At 42.4% G+C, this 20,467-nt stretch overlaps 1 protein-coding gene across 6 annotated transcripts in view; it reads left to right on the forward strand.

Moving 5' to 3' along the window:
* The window catches only part of ELMO1 (engulfment and cell motility 1), a 459,005-nt gene that overhangs the window by 258,019 nt on the left and 180,519 nt on the right, over positions 1-20,467 (forward strand). The window contains exon 1 of one of the 6 annotated variants that reach the window (XM_053260715.1): positions 5,059-5,216. The exons of the other annotated variants lie outside the window; for them this stretch is intronic. The gene's annotated coding sequence lies outside the window, so the exon portion shown is untranslated. Of the gene's footprint in view, positions 1-5,058; positions 5,217-20,467 lie in introns of those variants that run through there. 6 annotated transcript variants of the gene reach the window in all.

Consider the following 20,467-nt stretch of genomic DNA (forward strand, 5'->3'; position numbering starts at 1 on the left):
TTTTCTTTGAGTGGCTGACTTGCATGTCAATCATAAATGTTTTGGAAAGTCCCTTCAGTTTCGGAAGGTCCCTTCAGGTTTTAGAATGTCGCATGTGGGAAGCTGAAAATCCCATTTTCAAATTTGATTTTTAACTGTTTTTAAAAGAGTTTTCAAATTGCTTTGTATTTTCTATTTCCTTCCCCACTCCTTTGGTCTGTTATGATTTAATGTTGTTCATTTTCATTTCATATTTTTTAATGCTAAGACATAACAAAGGGCCTGTTGTGAGCTGCCCAGAGAACAATTTGTTATGGGGCGACTAAAAAATAAAGTTGTTGTTATGTCCCAAACCCCCCATGGGCACACAGAACTAGTTAAGCAATTATTTGGATTGCAGCCTACAAACCTTAGGGACTGTGGCCAGATTCAGGTGTAACTCAAAAATGGAGGATGGAGAAGCCGCGGTTTCACTTTTAAACTGTAAATCACACCGCAGACGTTTAAGAGGGGAGCCCCTCCTTGCTGCTTAGCCACCGAGGCCAATCCCAGCAAGCTCCATGGCCAGATGTGGGCAAAGTGTCAGCACATCAACTGAGCGGCTGTAATTGGCCACAGTCTCAAAGGGGACATGCTGAGTGTGATCATGCATTTTCGGCATGAACCATCCACCCTCAGCTGGGAAAGGGCATTTAAATCCCTTTATATGCCATGCCAGCACTTCTTCTGACAGCGATGGGACCACTGCCCCCCAAAGAGCCCTAAACCCTGATTAGGGGGAGGGGTGCTGATTGGGGCACTATTTCCCTGTTACTCTGGAAAGGGAAGTGAACTTGGGAGCCTTCCTAGGTGGGGATATGTATATGAGGGCTGACAAAGGATGCTGGGGTGGGGGTTCTGTCCCACCATGACCTAGGACAGGGGTGGGGAACCTTGGCACTCCAGCTGTTCTTGAACTACAACTCCCACCATCCCCAGCCACAATAATTGTGACTGGGGATGATGGGAGTTGTAGTTCAACAACAGCTGGAGTGCCAAGGTTCCCTACCCCTGACCTAGGATGTTGTGTGGGATGACCCCATCAAAGCAGTCTATGCAGACCAAACTGCACTCCTGCTCCAATGGAAGCTTGCTGCCAGTGGGCTCACCATGTGGCTGTGACCCCCTAGATCTCCCTTCAGACTAACCTACCAAAGGGGCCCCCAGCCCCCAATTCTCCATGGTAAAAAATAGAACACAATAGCTGCACCACCCTCCACCATCCCCATTAAGCCTTGCACTCATCCAAAGGAGATTTTGGTGATCCATGTTTCAGAGCTGGGCTATGTGCATGGCAGGAGGGGGGAACACTGGGTGCGTGGAAAGATCTTTAAAACCCATTTAAAATTCCTGGGCTCAGTCTGGCATGGCACCAGATACAGAGCTGCCAGCATTTGGAATCGCAGTAGAGGGAAGCCCCGATTTCCAGTGACCCAAGGAGAGCGGGGTTGCTGTTTTGTGGCGCAAGTAAAGGTGCACATGTCCATATGGGTGGACGGTATGGCAGGGGGCATGCTCTGACAGCTATTTGGCAGCAGTCACCAAGACAAGGAGAGCAGTCACCAGGGTACCAGTCCCCGTGGAATAGAGCAACACTGGCTCAATACAGAGCCCCAGTGGCCTGGTGCATTCATGAGAGAGCATTCAATGGGAGGAGGGGATGTTTAGTCATCAGGTATTATTAGAGATTTTGCTCGGCAGTTCTCTCCCCTCCCCTCTGCTGGTCCTCCTCATGAGTTGTAAGGTGGTGTCCCCATGGCATAACATTCTCTTGAGCCTGGGTTGGCATGTTCCTTCTGTTCTGCTGCCATCTCTGGCACTCTGACTGGAGCACTGTTGACCGGCTGTGCTCATGGGTGCACAGACCCTCAAGCGGAAGGTGCTGGGTCCCCGTTCCCCAACCTTTCTGTGAAAAATATAGAACTTGGCTGCTTGAGAATCTCTGCTTGGGACTGCCTTTTAAGTCCGACCCCAGGCGCATGCGCGTGTGTGTGTGCACACAGACATGCCAAGTGTTCCACTCCTGGTGATGTGATGGGGTACCCTGCTTATGTTGCCACCTGGAGTGTTTGTGCTTATGAACATACATCATTGTCACTTCTTTCTCAGAGAGCAAAGCACTTAGTGCCCATCCTGTCAGCAATGCCCATTCCTCTCTTTCCCTCTTTCCCTTTGCTCTCTTTCTCAGAGAGCAAAGCACTTAGTGCCCATCCTACTTGTCAGGAATGGGGAGCAAGGGACAGGGTGGCTATAGGGAATGCCCCTGTGTAACTATTCCACTTGACAGGCTGACAAGCCTGGGATGGAATGTGGTGCCAGGGCAACTGCATTGCTGGATCGGAGACAGGGGGGGCGAGGCTGGTGCTTGGAGAGGCAGCCAGCTAGAAATGGCACAAGCATGGAGCAGGCACGATCCCAGGCATGTCTGCGCTCCCGCCTTTATGACTGCAGTTTGAAAATTGGCACGAAACTATTTATGGCAGCATCCAGGTTCGGACGTAACCCTTTGGTGACAAAACCAGAGGTCTTGGCAGAGAACCTTTGTGCAAACTGAAGGTACAAATTGGAGTTTGGCAGGGCAAACCGCAGGTCACTTTTGCAGCAAAACTGATTCCATGAATTCGGACATATTGGAGATTTTAACCTCTGCCCCGTTTAACTCTGGTTTCGTGTTACATCTGAAACTGGCCGGACACAACTGGATATTGTAGAAGATGTTACAAATGCAGCAGAACTGTACTGGGAAGTGGCTGAAGTCTCTGAAAGAATGTTCAAGAAAGCCTTCCATTGTTGCATTTAGCAATTGTCCACTTGGCAGCAATGTTTAGCTTTGAAATATTAGAAAACGTAGCAGGGCATGTGTTGCTACTGTTCCTTGCCAATAAATCCTTTTGCTTTTGCTATTAAAAATAATATAAAAGAGTAATTGGAAGACCTAAAACTGTCCAGTGAAACTGGCACTGCAATTAGGGCAGGATACTTAACACTAGGACATTGATGTTCCAGTCCACTTTGAAGTCTCATCTATCACTTTATTTTCTGCCAAAATGTTCTTGCTAATGAAAGACTTAAGAAAATTAGCTTTCAGCAATTACACTTTGCTTGCCCTTCTCAAGGATTCATAGATCAGTTTAAGCCATGACCAGGAAAAAACTACAAGCCCCAGGCTTTTGCTAATTTTAAAGAAGTCAGCTGAAGTTTCAGTATTGCTGGCTCAGTAAAATGGAGGTCAGTGTGGCATTTTGTTGAACTATATTTTGCTTTCATTCTATATTATAACAAGGAAAGAGAGAACCTGGAGGGCCATCCATTTTGGTTATTCAAGGCTTTTGTAGTATTTCCTGTACAAGTAAGATAGTTGTCACAGGTACTGCAGGAACCATAAATTTGAAAAATGGATAAACTATGCAGGTACTGCATCAGTGTTCAGTGACATGTCGCCTATGCACATAATACATATTATGCTCATGCAAAGTATGTATTTTGAGCACATTACAGGGTTAGATGATGAGCCCTGCTGCGTTACCTCCATGTATTCTAAGAAGAATATCTCCCTGTGTCATACCACCCTGCATCTTTTGAGGGCAGTGTCAGATTTGTCATTTGGTCCCTTCATCCAGTAGCTATGTTCAGTTGAAAACAGGCAATGTTTATCAGCCTATGTTCTGGTTCATACATTTTGGCAGCAATCCCTGTGTGATGGAGGAGAACGAATATAGTCTAGTTCATACATTACTGATGGTAGTAGCCCATGGATGGTGGAGGAGCACACAGGCTCCCTTCTGTCTACTAAACACTTTATAAAGGCATACACACTGATCGCTGGTCATATGGAGGCCCTCTGTGTAATTCCTCCTTTTCATGACGGGGAAATTTCGTAAGTAGGGCATCCGTGTGATCAGGCATCAACATTAAGGTTGCCACCTCCCCGATTGCCAGGTATTTACCAGATTTTAGACATGTCCCCGGACACTCATTTTGTCCATTAATTGGCCTGATGTTTGTTTGTTCCTTCCGCTCTCTCTTTTGAAAAGCTAAGCTCTAGCACTTGTAGAAGCGGAGTTAAGGAGAAAAAGGTGGGCTGGACTTGGAGAAAGGCAGGTGAAGCACAAGAGGCTGGCTGGAAGAGGTTCACAATAAGTAACCCCCCTGAAGGATGCCATCTTTGTTTTTTGTCAGCATGGGATCGCTGGAGGGCAGTTGAGAGGATAATTTGATTTTGATGTAAATCACTGCCTACCTATGTATTGTAATTTTAAAGGTTTGGGGCTTTATAGTGCAATCCATTCTATGCATGCCTACTTAGAAGTAAGTTCCATTAGTTTCAATCAGACTTTCTTCCAAGTGAGTGTGTATTGAATTGAAGCCTTAACTGAAATGTTCAGTGTTTTGGGGGTTTTTTTGTTCTAATGCTGCTATTAATATCTCAGATTTAGTGTAGTCTTCATTTACTTTCTGTAGACATTATTTTGTGTTTGCATTTTTTTAAATTTTGCTTTAAGCCACCACGAATTCTCCCTGCCCCCTGTTCTTTTCCAGCCTATACTACTATTTAGTAATCCAAAATCCTTCAGTTTAGGATGAGAGTTAAGATTCTTTGCATTTTCAATCATGTTCTGAAAAGAATGGAAATTGCAAGTTAAGGTGTTCACCTTAACTTCTGTGCCATATAAGCTGCAAAGACTTTGTACAGTCTGGTATATTATAGCTATTAAAATGAGGCTCCATGCACCCACATTTTGCCTTTGCCTATCAGTTGGACGCTAGGTTAGGGAGGGACGCATCCAGGCAGACATTTAACAGGTGCAGCTTTCCTAATCATTTCCTAGATTCATTTCCGCTGATGAATTTCTGCCTGATACATCTCTGATCAAGGCAACACCCAAACTGCTTTTTCCTCTGCCCCAGATAAGAGGTTGCCTTTTCCACACATACTACACTGATTTGCTAAGGATATCTTGGTGTCAGAGAAGAAAAGCCTTACCTTAGCATCTTCCTAGGGGTTGTCAGCTTCAGGATAAAAGAGATTACAGGAAACAGGAAGAGAGGCCCAGCAGGAAATGCTGGCCACACACCCCTCAGGCACAGAGGCATCAGATGGGAGAAGTCAGCTTGTTGAAGAGCGCCCACCTGAGAAAGGAATATGACTGGCAATTGACCAAGGCTAATACTACCGCTTGGTGGCTGTGTCTGGCAAGGTAGTGAATTATTTATTATTGAACAGACTACATAGACGTAAGAACTGTGTAAAGCCAATGATGAGATCTTAGAGTAAGCAAACCTTACATACAAGGAAAGAGCCTTCACGTCTTAGCCAAAACCCTCCTTCTTCACAATTGTAATATAGAATAAAATGTGCCACTTCTACAGGTCAGTCTCTGCTCGGGAGAGCACAACACATCCTCCAGTTAGAATGATGTGGACCAGTCACTCTGGCAGTTGAGACAATGGAAGAGAATTAATCTGAGCTCAAACTCTACATAGTTGGCACTAGCAGTCTGAAGTTTCCATGTTATACATTGCTGAGACAGTTTATTTCCTCTCCCCAGCATATGCAGTTAGAAAAAAAACAAAACAGTGTTTGTTTCTGTGTGCCTCTAGAATGCTTTCCCACTGAGTACCTGCAGCTGAGCTGCTTTAATCTGGAAGCAAGTAAAGCTTCTGGTTCAAGGGAGGTACTTCCAGATAGGCTTTGACCCCTACACACCTGATTTTACACAATGACTGTAGGTAGGCATGTAATCCAGAGGAAAGAGTTGTGGTATGCAAAGACAAGACAGTGGAGTTGAATCAGGAATATTAACAGTTTAATAAGATAGATATTATTTACAGAGAGGCAAGTGCACTCTGCCTTCAGTGCTCTTCCTTCTGGCTGTTTGTTTAGCCCCACCTCTACTCCAGGGGCTAGAATAAAAATAATTAAAGCACCATCAAAAAGCTGGTCTGGATCAAGGAATGGATTAACCAAAAGCGCCACAGTAAAGAACTGATTTCACATTCCCATCTAGTTCTGGTGGGAAAATGAAGAATGCTCCACTATGTAGCTAGTGAGCCAGTAAGATGCTACTGTGTTGAGTATTAAACAGCAAGTTCCTTCACTCCATGCCGTCTCTTAAATATTATTCAGCTACACTTTTACAGTTGTAGAGGGGGAGTTATGTTTAATGACCTAAGTCAAACATGGCAAGATTTCTATTATAAAAGTAGTTTTCTTCTCAAGCTTAATTAGAGCTTTCTGAGAAAAGGAGGTCTGTTACCAGCCATGAATCTAGTGGAAATTCTTTTCTTGCTCAGCAGAAGTGGAGGAGGACTGAATCATAACATGGGAGTTTTATTAGCAGGACAATCTTCCCTGTAAAAAAGAATTTTCAATTTTTCACATGCTAGACAAAGTAGTCTTCCCCCCACCTGCTTTCTGAGGAGTTAAAAACAGCCTTGGGTTAGCAATAAGGAGGATTATGCTGGAAATTGGAAAGGGAAGAATAGCCATTTATCTCTCATACAGAAGTAATGGAAGCAGCAACATTGCAGAGCTCAGTTGAAAATAGACACAACAATTCTGTTTCTCTACAGATTAGGCATCACTTTGCTACATGAGGGTTTGGAGATTGTAAGGGTTTTTTTTAAGGCTTTTTAGTTTAGCCAAGGATATTCAAATAGGGCTGCTGCTGGTGAATATCAATATTGTTCTGGTGACCAGCAAGGAAAGCTTTTAGCATAGTCTAGCATTGATCTAACAAATCTTTAAAAAAAACACCAGCAGCACAAGGTGTTGGAGAATGCCTCATCTAGGGTTCCTTGTGCCTAGAACATTGATGTTGTTGTGTCTGGTTGCAGTAGAAGGGGTAAACCTCAATATTAGGAAGTTTGGATGTACTCCTGCTATCCTTCAAAATTTATTATTTATTTATTTATTTATTACATTTTATATCCTGCTCTTCCTCCAAGGAGCCCAGAGCGGTGTACTGCATACTTAAGTTTCTCCTCACAACAACCCTGTGAAGTAGGTTAGGCTGAGAGAGAAGTGACTGGCCCAGAGTCACCCAGCAAGTAACATGACTGAATGGGGATTTGAACTCAGGTCTTCCCAGTTCTAGTCCAGCACTCTAGCCACTACACCACACTGGCTCTCTCAAAATCTCAGTGAATTGAACGTACATTCAATGTAAGCAAAACTATTGTAGATCTGCTAGACTCTTCATGCACACATGCACATTGATTTTTCCTGGATATAACATTCAGGAAGAAAGCTATCTGGATGAGTCAAAGTGTATGCATTAAGAGCTGCTTCAGATGCACACTGACTTCTCCATGTGATAATACTGGGGGATATCCTGTGAGCATGCCCACCCTGACGTTACCAGCAGACATGCCAACACGTTCTCGGGGCACCTTTTACTTTCATAAAAGAGGTGTTCATGTAAATCGCCCTTCTACATTTGCTCCAAAATCATCTTTAAACAGAGCTTTGGAGTGTGTGTAGAAGGGGAGATTCAGATGAACACCCCTCTCACATGAGTAAAGGATGTGTTAGTGCTGCGTCAGTATGTCTGCTGGTTTCATGAGGGCAGGCATGCTCTCAGGATGGGTGCGCTCTAGGGGCATCCCCCAACCTCATCAGTGAAGAAGCCAGTGTTCATCAGAGCTGACTCTAAGTGTTCATATCTATTTTAAAAGGATGGTCCCAACATTACGAAATGGATGAACACAAATAAAAGGTTTCAGATGCGTATGTTCAGAAACCTGGGTGTGGTGGGTAGGGCCAGTCTTTGGGTCACCACAATGGGCTTCTTCTCACTATGACAGTAAACCATATATCAGTACTCTTATTTTTTATTTTAAAAAATGAATATTGGTTTTGAGTATGGATATTCACTGTGTGGAGCAGAGGAAACAGTGCTGGGGTTTGGATGTGGGGAAGCCGGATACTCGGATATGGGGTTGAGAAGACTGTAATGTAATTAATCTTGAGTCCTTGGGATAAGGCAGAAAATAAATCTGAGTAAGTTGCAGGACAAAAAAATAGGGGGAAAGTTTGTTCAAAGAGGAGAAATGCAACATTATCTTGGGTTATATTTTCCCAATCTGTCTCCATAGACATTGAAAAAGAAATAAGGGCAGACATATTATGTTTTCTTCCCCCCACCCCACCCCTTTTTTCTTCTGTTTTTCTTTTCTTTTCTTTTTTGGCATTTCTGGATGCTTTTATGTGTTCTACCCTTACTTTTGGTGGAGGGGACTTGAGACTACTTAGTATTTGTCAGGGTTTTTTAGGATTCACTGTAGCTATGTTTCAGTCTTAGGTCTAATATTTGCATATTAATAGGCAATTGAAAAACATTATGTAAATTTTTACAGTGGTGAATATATTATAAAATCAAATGGCCTTCAGGGGTAATTATACCAAGCTGCTGTATCAGCTAGGGAGCAAAAGCATCACTGGTGTTTTAATATTTCACATAAAGTTAGGTATTAAGGCATCTGCTTTTATTTAGCCTGCTCTGTTTATAGTTGATAGAATGGTTTAATTTCATAACAAAGTAGTGGATTAATTTCTTTAAAGGTATATGTTTGTATTAAAAATGCTGTGTCTTAAGTATTTTAAATAGTTTGAAAGCACACCAGATGGCAATATTTTGAGCTATTAGGAAAATATTTTTCATGTGGGCCTCATTCCAAATTTTTCCTCTAATTTCTAGAAATAGGGGAGTGTTAGGTTTTTCAGGCATACCTTAGGGCCAATACAGATGTTCTAATATAGCAATAAACCCTGTTTTGGGAAAAGCAAGTAAAGTTTGATGCATCTTTTCCCTACACATCTGTGAAACAGGAAGCCGATACAGTCAGAAAATGTCTTGTGTACATAAGACCTTGGCACTGACATTCAAATGTTTAAAAAATGTGGAAGACTTTAAATAATGCAAACTTCTTCTGACACATGGATGAAACTCATTACACTCCATATATAATGCCTAACTCTGGTTAAAATTCCTTGGTTAACCATGATTAGGAACCCAAAGGTTTAATGAAACTATGGTTTATCTTCGTGACACAAACTCTGCCTCCCAGGGGATGTATTTAGGGAGACAGTAGGCAGTGTATTTAGGGAGATCTACTTGTTACCTTGCAAACAAAGAACTGGGAAAACTGCCTTAACCATGATTTTCTTAGTTCAGATGTAACACATAACCCTGGACAGCAGACCATGGCTCCTCATCCTGCATTATAGCTTAGTATCCATAGTTTGGTATTCAGATGTAATGCTTAGCCGTGATTAAGGAAAACAAATTATTGTGTCTGCATAGGGCCTATGCAAAGGCATTTCAGCATCTGCATGCCGCACACATTTCACTATTGCAGGCTAGAGTGATATATCCTGTTTATCAGGAAAAGCCAAGGAACACCTTGTGTCCCTCTTGCACTTGTGAAATCACCGTGATGTGCATGGTAGGTGAAGCTTGAACCAACTGCAGGCAGAGCAATACCAGATCACAGCAGCCTTGTGATTTAACTTAGCAGATGGGGATACCTTCCCACTATGTGGAAAGATCAAAGACTTGAATGAGTCTTTGTAACTCTGTTCTGTCATGCTGCTCTAGTTGTGCACTGGTCATATTAATAGGGCTTTAATATATGAAGTAGGACAAAATAGCTCTTAGTTCTGTTATTTTGTTTACTTAACAGGTCCCATTCCCTGCTATCTTTTGGCTAAAGGCACACTAAAAAAAATGTTCAGGGAATTGCAGTGAGTATCTTTTACCAAGAACGCTTGTGTATATTGGCATTTTGTATATGATAGTAAAGTAAAGTGTGCTGTTGAGTCAGTGTTGTCTCCTGGCAACCATACAGCACTTTTTTTGTTTTTGGTAGAATACAGGAGGGGTTTACCATTGCCTCCTCCCACGCAGTATGAGATGATGCTTTTCAGCATCTTCCTGTATCGCTGCTGCCCAATATAGGTGGGGAACATACCAGTGGGGATTCGAACTGGCAACCTCTGGCTTGCTAGTCAAGTCATTTCCCAATGCGCCATTAGGTGGCTGTGTATGATAGTGGCTGTGCATTATCCCATTGTGGAAGAAACACTTCCCATGTGGCGAGGGAAGAAATAATTTATTTTCCCCACCCCAATCCTCTGCCTCCCATCCCTGTTTGTCTACTCTTAGAAACCTATCAAGCAATGTAAGGGTTTTATTTGTGCCTTATTGCTACAAAACCACATAGAGCTGATTTGGCCAGTAGCTTTTGAATTTCCAGTAACAAGGCATCTGGGCCAGAGCCCATTTCTCTTGACCATGTCTGTTTCCAGCACAGTTAATGGGTTTTTTTATTAGATTCTCCTCAGAAGTCTCACAGGTTTGATCTACTCTGGGCAGTCTTATTGATGTTTACACTCTGAGCAATGTGGTTTAAGGACTGTGTATTTAATTTCAAGGTGATGCATGAACAAAAGCGTACCAACCTATTTCAGATATAGGAGAGTCAATTCTGTAGCCCAATGAATTTTAAATATTGATGTAGGGAGCATCCTGCTTATCATTCTGTACGATATGGTATCTTTTTAATTACAGCTTCTTTGTTTTATCTGTTCTGAAATTAGCATTTGTGAAGTCAAATTGGAAAGATGTGCCAGTTGAACTTGATCTGCCTTATCTACTGTGTTTAATCTCTGTGCTAGTTCAGATGACTCAAGGAACCATTTGCAGGAGGAGTGGGGCATTCATGAGCATGAGCCATTTACGGGGGCAGGTTCATGAACATGAACTCTCTGCCTTTTACTCCTACCTCACACACCAGGAGAATCCTGGTGTATTTGAACACAGCGCCATGTGCCATCCAAACATGGGAACTGTAATTTAACTGTGGTTTACAAACCAAAGTTTATAAGCAGCACACAGGCTTCAGGCTGTATTCATAACCCACAGAAAATGACTTATTGGATTTTCTGAACTGGCCCTTTCTGAGTACAAACAAATCCATCTTTTGAGGACAACTGCTAGAAAATCAGAAGTTAAATCTCTTCAGCTGGACTTCCAGGATCTAGATACCTAGTTGCCTTTGTCCAAGTGGCCTTTAGGCTTTTGTTTCTCCTAGCAGCCCCACCATGCCATATTGCAGACTGCAGCTGAAACAGGGGATTTTCAAAAGCAGTTCGGTATATGCTTTGTTCCAAGATGAAAACTTTTTTTAAAACAAAAATTGTTCTGTGCATGCCTCAGCCCTTGGACTTGCCTTAAGTAGCTTTTTAGATCTGGGCCATTTGTATTTGTCAAAATGTTCATTGAGCAGGCAGATCTTCTCCCCACTCCTTCTCTTTCCTGGAGAAACATCTACACAACAGCCCTGTTCAGAAGTTGTGCTGGATGTGCATTCTGGTTTCTGTCTGTCTGTTTGACACATTTTTGTACCGCCCCAGGTGGTTCACTTGCGTACATGTGTACATTTTGTGTGTGTGTGAATAACTGTACATGTATTCTTTTTAAAAGTGAACCTGATTACAGACCCCCTCCAATGCAGAGTGCAAATAGGAAGTGTACTGCAGATGTGTACATGCATACAACTGTACGCAGAATGTACATGCATTGAACATAACATGTGAAAAGGGTTATTAGCCCTGTAATGCCTCACTGTGATGATGCGTCTGACATCACATACATACATACATACATAATATTTATTCGGTCATTGACCAGCAGTTTTACAAATACAGACATTTCAGACATGAACTAAACATTAGAACGCGTTTTGCAGAGAATATAACAGTATTTTGCCACAGTTCTAACTTTATCTTCATCACATAAAGAGAATAAAAACCTCAATAAGACATCATCTTCTCTTCCATTAAGATTTACCAAAAGGGGAGAAAGTAGCTTTCCTCTGGCTTCTACATAAAAATTACAGTTTAAAAAGGCATGTGCTATTGTTTCAACACAGCCCATAGCAATAGCAATAGCACTTACATTTATATACCACTTTATAGCCGGAGCTCTCTAAGCGGTTTACAATGATTTAGCATATTGCCCCCAATATTCTGGGTACTCATTTTACCGACCTCGGAAGGATGGAAGGCTGAGTCAACCTTGAGCCCCTGGTCAGGATCGAACTTGTAACCTTCTGGTTACAGGGTGGCAGTTTTACCACTGCGCCACCAGGGGCTCAAAGACATACCATGTCACAAGGACATACGCAGTTCACCAAAGGAATTCCTGCATATCTGCCAAACAGGACTGCAGACGGAAGAACATCTAACCTGGCCAGCATCATGGCTTGTCTATATTCAGGAATTGTAACTACCCAAAGATAGGGGGCCAAATTGAATCCACTCAGTTGGTCACCCAAGAACAGTCTTTTGGATATCTGGGAAATTTCATATTGCAGCTCCATATCCATTAAGTGTTGAATAATTTGGATACGAGCTCTGTCGTAACCCAGCTCCTGTGTGACCTCTAATGAATATCCACAGCAGGCCAGCTTGTCAGTGGCCTCAGTATGCCATCTAAATTTAAAATAATCCTGTTTTATAAAAGCAACCAAGCCCTCCCGCAAAAAAAAAAAATTTAGCCAGTAAAGAATAATGACTCTCCATAAGCATGTCTGAAGCCTAACCATTCCGACCTCTCTTCTTAGAGCCACTGTGGGGGCACATCTAGGGTCAGCCAGTACAGCTCTTAAAAATTTAGACCGCAGTGCCTCCAATGGATCAAGATTTTTAACTATGCCCAACTGAGCTCCATAAAAAAGTTGAGGCAAAACCTTTGCCAAGAATAGTTTGACCACGGCCGGAACATAGGATGCACCCTTAGTGTAATAATAAGAGAGTATAGATTTGACTACTGGTTTGGCCTTTAAAACTGCCGCATCAAGATGAGGTTTGCATGAACAGGAAGAATGAAATAATACTCCTAAATACCTAAAGGACTTGACCTGCTCTATCCTATGTGAGCTAATTGACCACTGGTGCCCCCTGGGCCGGTTTGCAAAGACCATAACTTTTGTCTTTTGGTAATTGATCTCCAAGTTCTCCTGGGTACAGTATTTATCTAACTGAAGGAGAGCACTCTTTAGGCCAATTGGTGTTAGCAAAAGAATCGCCATATCATCCGCATACAATAAAATGGAGATATGCCTATTCACAGTCTTGGGAGGGTGCGTGGAAGGGGAGGAAATGAAAGAAACAATAGAATTAATATAAAGGTTAAATAGCATAGGGGCCAGTATACATCCTTGATGGACCGCTCTGTCTGAAGGGATTGCAGCAGTCAAAGCCCCTTGGAAATTATAACGTACCTTTTAGACTGGAACCAGAATATAAAGTAAAAATTAACAAGAGCAGTCTTTTCAATCCCAAAGTTTTTTCCAGAGTCTTTCTCGGTGGATATGGTCAAACGTTGATTTTAAATAAACAAAGACTGCGAAAAGTCCTCTATGTGGCTTCCTTGAATATTTAGTCGACAGGAATTAAGAACCAGGGCATGACCCAAAGTGGATCTTCCCTCTCTAAAGCCCGCCTGCTCTAGAGCCAGGATATCCCTTTCCTCAAGCCAATCTATTAGCTTTAAGTACAGATGTTTAGCATATATTATGCTTAGCAAACTGATTGGGTGGTAAGTTTTTGGATCACTCCTAAGTCCTTTTTTATAAATTGAGACCACTGTAGCTACTTTCCACTCATTTGGTATTAACGCTGTTACATCTATAGCCGTGAAGAGGAAGGAAAGGAGCGGGACCCACCAGCTCATATTTGCTTTAAGAGCCTCTAAAGTGATTCTGTCAATTCCAGGGGCTTTTCCAGAAGGGAATGAGCTAATCAGCCTCTCCACCTCTACATGAGTTACAGGGACCCACGCCGGAGTAACCAAAGTCTGAAGTTGCTGTTCAAAGTCAGTACTTCCGCTGACTTTGATAGCTGGTTTTTGATACAACGTGCGAAAGTGAGCTTCCCAAATTTCAACTGAGATACATGCTGGAAGACAAGGTGTTGATTTATTTAATGCAGGGGTCACCAATTTCCAAAACCTAGTCTGATTTCTCTCCTTAGCTACCTCTGTCAAAAGTTTCCAGCCCTCTATGATTGATTCCTCCTTCTTTCTCTTAATTAGTTGTTTATACTGTGCTTTCTTTTTTGCAACCTCCACTCTAGGAAAGCTACCAGGGTCTATAATAAAACTTTTAAAAGCACCCACCAGTTTCTTTTTTGCAGGCCAACATTCTTTGTCATACCATTGCTTGGATGGGGGTCGAGTTGGGTACATAGACTTAGTATTAGAGTTTGACATAGCCAGGAAGATGCGATTCGCAGTGTACCAAGGATGTCTTCCATCTGTTGGACAGGGGATAATTTTAGAATACAATCCTGCCATTTAGACATCTCCGCAGAATGCAGCAGAGCAGAAACTTGCAGAGCACTGCTTTTTGTCCACTTTCTACCTGGAGCCAAGTTTTCAATATTTCCACTGGCATTTACGCAGTCTATCTCAGATGTCCAGTCAGTTACCCAAAGGCAACACTCAAGGGGAAAATGATCACTTTCGGGGTGAGGAATCACCACCCCCCCCAAAAGCCAAATGGGGTATCATATTGCGGGAAATGGTCATATAGTCAATCAACGAAGGATTGTTGCCGGTCCAGTAAGTAAAATGGGCCGGGTAATCTGACTCTATAGCACCATTTAAAATATGAAGATCAAGCCGATAGCATACCGTTTGTAATCTAAACCCTCTCAAATTTGATCTAACATCTCTAGAGAGTCTAGACAGCAGTGGAAAAGGGACAAAATCATCCTCAAGATGACACTGAAATCTGCTCAAAAGGGAGTTGTTATCCGACCCGAGCCAGGCATTAAAATCCCCTGCAACTAGAATCTGTGAGCCAGGGTACTTCGCTTCAAGAGTGGATATAAAATTCTCTAGCTTATCCCAGACATCATGAATCATAGGGCTAGACCCTTCTGGCGGAATATAGACCGTAATCACCAAGATTTGAACACCACAAACAACAATGAGAACTACAAGCGCTAAATCATCTAATCTGCCAATTTGGAATGACCTTAAGCTGAACCTGTTAGAAATCAAAACAGCAATTCCTCCCTTGGTCCGATTAGCTCTTATACCTGGTTTGGCATCTATAGAAAAAGTTGTGTAACCTGACACTTCAAAAGGACTCACAGCCCAAGTCTCCTGTAAAAGTAAAATTTTATAATTTGCTAGGAATAAAGTAAAACCGGGATCTGCAGAGCATCTCCTCCACCCAGAAACTGTACGCAGAATGTACAAGCATTGAACATAACATGTGAAAAGGGTTATTAGCCCTGTAATGCCTCACTGTGATGATGCGTCTGACATCACATTTTGCCTCATGATTCTCATCATCCCCCCATTCAATGCAGTCACTGGAAGAATATGGAAAGGTGCTCTCATTTTAAATACCGAAGAACAGCATGCTATTCCATACCAATACTGGTTTTGTATGCAGTCTAATTATATAATAGAGCACAGTATTATGTTGAATAGACTAGAATGGGTCTTATTAGGGTTATTGTATGCTTTCTAAATGACATTGTTCTCCAAGGGAACTAGTGATTCAAAAGTAGTCTTAATTTCATCACTGTTTTTGTTTGTTAACAGTCATACTGTGAGTTTCTTGTGCCTTTCTGAGCTGGTAGCAATTCCTTCTACTCTCTCTTCCCATTAATTCAGACTCTTCTTTCTGAAATGCACTTTACATATAGTCAGGGTTGGCATAGATCAGCAGCAGCAAAGAAGGGACTGTTGTGGCTGCAATGTGCAAAAAACAACCACCACCGAAACCCATTTAATGTGTTTTTGGTTTATTATGCCGGGGCATTTTGTTCCTTACAATTTCCCCCATTTTGCATATCCGTGGCTAATCCCATGTGTGGCAGCTCTCACAGAAGTTTGCAAGCAGCTGCCAGATAGCCACGGGTACGCCACCGCTGGCCGCAGGTGGTGAGGGAAAGCGCCCGCCGGGCTGGCCAGGCCTGTGGAAAGGGAAGAAAAGTGCCGGGCACTGGCCAGGCCAGTGGGTGGGGAGGGAAGGGAAAACAGACTGGAAGGGGGAGAATGGATTGGGGCTAAAGGGAAGGAGGAAAGAGAGGGAGGACTAGGGGCGCAGATACCTGTAGTATCATTTTATCTTGGCTGCTGAAATTCTTAGTAATCCTGTCATGTCAGAAAGCAGCTTAAAAAATATGTGCAAATGTCCTAGACAACCTTAACCATTCAAAGAGTAATATTTAGCATGCTTTATTATTGGTGGGGGGAAATGTATAAGACAATGCTTAATCCTATGCTGAAAGCTCTATTGGTTTTCCATAGAAAAATACTGAAGCCTTTCCTTCAACTGTATTTTCACTCTCTGCTTTCCGACAGCATGGTTTTTAAAGAGGCTTGCAAAGTGATTTTGTTTTGAACTCATGCTTGATTTGTTGGCTTGGAATATTGATTTTTTGCACACCATTGTAGCTTTGTGTGGAATCAAAATAGATTTGAGTGGGGATTCCAGGATGACGGAAAGGAAAGAAAGTTAGGGGACTTTTAATAGAGGATGTAGACATTTGATTAACCTGTGCCATTCTGCAGAGAATACAGAGATCAGCCACCGTGGAAAAATCACAGATGGAACAGTAAATAACCTAAGTGCAGCCCCTACAGTAGTGAATGATAAGAACCATTTTGTTGCAATGGGCTGTTGGGTTCTTGATGCCAGATGCTTTCAGTGTAGCAAGTTTATAAAAGAGACTTTTTCTTTTTTCTTTTCTTTTTCTTTCATTTTATCCAGCTTGAGCTATGAATTTTACCTCCATTAATGAAATGCTAAAATTAATCAGTATGTGCATTTAAAATTGCCTCAGTGTTTGCGGTTATTGATAATGGAGGGATTGATTGTTGTGAAATCAGGAACTGTGAAAGATGCTCTGAAAAGAATCTGAGTTGTATATGTGGGTTTGTTTTGTTTGGGGTTATTTTTTGTTCTCTGTTTTCATTTAAAGATTGTAATGCATGGACAAATTGTTATTACAGCAGTGGCAAAAGTGATTTATCATGATACAGGTCATGCAGTTGGTTTTATTATCATCTATTTAGGCTGGGTATCAGACCGTGTATACCTCTTAGAGCTGCAAAATCTTGCTGGAATATTTGAGAGGAAAGAACCTTGTGGGGTTTAAGAGAGAGTTGGGTGGCTATGAGGATCTTGGGGCTTTTACTGTTGTTACAATAGCTTGATTGTACTTTGTCAAGTTAAAAGGAGCTACTCTACTGATACCCCAATGAGGTGGGCAGTCCTTTCATGAGGTAAGGTGAGGTCAGTACCTCAAGAAATTGATTTTTGAGTTGCTGGTGAAGCTCCCTCTGCTTCCCATCACTATTGAAGCAACTCTTTGCAAAGAGCCATCCTTAGAGGGTCCTCTGCACCACCTTCTTCTAGCCCACATACTGGGGTTATAATGGAATGGAGAGGGGGGAAAGCAGAAGATGGAATGATGAACAGGCAATAGAGTACAGGAGACTCTCTAGAGAGTACACCACACCAGCCAAGAGGAGGTGGTGGCCCAGGTGGAGGTGGATGTTTGCACATATCCCTGCACGCAAATCTAGCAAAGCAGAAGTAGTTCCTCCACTACTGCAAACAAAAGAAGATGCATGAGAGTGGCAAGATGACATTTGACCCAGCTGAGCTCATGGGCTGTCACTGTGCATCCTTTTTCCTGAAACATGCATTATACTAGGTGTTCTCCCTTTCTCCCTCTCTGCGACGTATCAGAGGCTATCGCAAACTAGACACTGGATGTTGGGTGGTGTCATGTTCTACCCTAATATATCTTAAGAAGAACAGAAAGACAGTTTTGCTCATGTATAGAGGACTGATCGTCATATTTTGGGATTGTAATTGAGTTGTTCTCTAAGTCTGATGAAGCCTTTTACTCCCCCAAAGTCTGTAACTAGGTTATAGAGAATATGTTTTTTATGCAGAAGTTCCCAAGTTCAGTCTCTGGCCTTTGTAACTAAAGGATTCAGTAGCATGGCTGGGAAAGGCCTGACTCTGAGATTAGCAGGTGCTAGTCAGAAGAGATAGTACTCGGCTTAGTGAATTGACCAGTAGTTTGATTCAGTATAAGGCAGCTTCACAGGTTGATATGTTGTGTCTCAGGAGAGAACTACTCTAGATTGTAGATCTGCCTGGTTGCACCTGCAGCACTACTATCTTTAAAAAAAAAAAAAAATTAGAGGATTGGCAGAGGGGAAATACATATCCAGTAAAAATAACTGGGTCCCATATTGAACGCTGATCCTAAATTTGAAAGGACCTAAGACCATTCTCCTACCTCAATGGCCTTCAGGCTTTACAGACTAAAGCTCTACCATTAACCCCAATGTGGGACCACAGTTGCCAACTCTGACTGAAGTTATTCCTGAAGATCTTTTTCCAGTTGTTTTCCCTAATATTTTCACAATATCAAGCCATTAACACATCCAGGATTGCTTTCAGTAGTCATGTGGAGATTGATAGTAATTCCTGGAGACTCTAAGCCAGTCCTGGTAGGTTGGCAACCCCGCAGGAGACGCTGTGTGTGAGTAATAATTTTTACCTTTACTATAGCTACCCAGCTGGATTTACTTTTAAAGAAAACTTTCAAGTCTTGTTTCTATTGGGCTTTCTATTGAGATAAAATATGAACAACAAATTCCTTTATTGTGTGCTGCTGCCTTGAATAATATATTTTAATTCTGCTCCCCAGCAGAGAATAAGTTAGGTAATTTTGGACCCTGGATCTAATAGGCTTACGGGTCCCCTCCTGCAAAATAAGCATACTCAGTCTCTCTGTGTGTAATATATATTCACTACAAACCCACGGGTCTGGGCCAGAGTGCAGGGGTGGGGGCAGGCTACACAGCCCCCAAAGGATCCATACATCTTCTTGATCATTCACCACAAATCCACATTTCCAGAATCGCTGGGTTTAGAGTTCTGAAATTGGGCATGCATGTAAGCCAGAGATCTTGGCCATTCTGGAAATGTAAAGGGTTGGGCAAAGTGTGTGTTTTTGGTGGGGGGTGGGATGTTGCACTTTCTTATGAAGGGAAAGAGCAGAATCCTTCGCATGGGGATGGAATGATGGCTGTAGGGGTGGCTTCAGTTCCAGACGTTTTTGTGATTTTCTACCATGAAGCAAACCACTTATAGGACTCTTTGAAGTTTTTTTAAAAATTTAAAATATAATAATAAATCGATGAATTGACCAATCCTCTTCAAGATCAATACACGGGGTCCTACTAACCTGTCCTACATCTGATGCCAACTACAGAACTCCAGGCCAAGCCATTCCAGAAATATAAAAGGGGCACTTTTTCCCCTTTGGAAACATCATGGGGCTCCCTAGGAGAGTGGGCACACAGACCTGGGCCCCCAGGTTCCCTGCTTCCCAGTTCTACAAAGACAGTTCCTGTATGTAGTTCTTCTAGATGACAACTTTATCTTTTTCAACATCACTTATTTCTTTGACACAAGTGATTGTTGCTTAGACTTGTTGCTTGCTTCTCTTCAGCCTGGGGCCAAAAGGAGGAAATGCACCTTCCAAGATCAGTTTCCCCCTCCCAGGGGCGTAGCAAGGTTGGAGTGGGCCCAATGACAAGATTTTAAAATGGGCCCCCCCTCACTGAAGATCAGCTCATGAAATGGGTGATGCAAGTAATTTAATGGTACTAGAGAAAGACATGCTGTTCTGGTAGCTCCAGGTCTTAACACTCACATCAGTTTTGGAGGATGAATACAACTGAAGGAAGCCCGGGCGGGTGCACAGCTGGGGGAGTCAGTCATGTGACTTGCCTTGGGGGGGCAAGGCAGTGGGCCCCCAGACAACTGTCTCCCCTTGCCCAATTATAGTTACACCCCTGCCCTCTCCCTGTTACCTTTTATAGACTGCCTGCTTCCCCAGAATTAGTGGGAGGGTGCCCTTTTAGAATAAATGATTGTGGATAAATGCAGGTGTGAACTGCTCTGAAGGATATGCTTCCTCTGAAGCAAACTTCTGCTCCCTTTTCCTATCTCCGTGGAATTGTTCATGCGTCCTGACATGAATTCACTACCCACCCCCACCTCGACATGTATTACATATAATATCACTGAACTGGCAGTGTAGTTTATTTGGTTAAATCAGCCAAAACCATGCTATATTAAAGTTGAAGTTGAGCTACTGTCATGGAATTTGTTTCTATGTTATATTTTTATCAAGAACTCGAGGCTACCCTAACCTTTTCTCTGTGTAAAGGAATTGTTCAAGCTGCCTCATTTACTTAGAGTACTTGAGAGAATGAATGTGTGCGTTATAGGAAAGGATTGCTACCCACTCATTGTAAACAACAAATAAGGAAAAGGCTTTTAGTATGCTTTGCATAGTTTGAGTGCCTTACAGCACCCTATATGTCCTGCA

Source organism: Hemicordylus capensis, chromosome 6 (assembly GCF_027244095.1).
Source record: "Hemicordylus capensis ecotype Gifberg chromosome 6, rHemCap1.1.pri, whole genome shotgun sequence".
NCBI lineage: Eukaryota > Metazoa > Chordata > Lepidosauria > Squamata > Cordylidae > Hemicordylus > Hemicordylus capensis.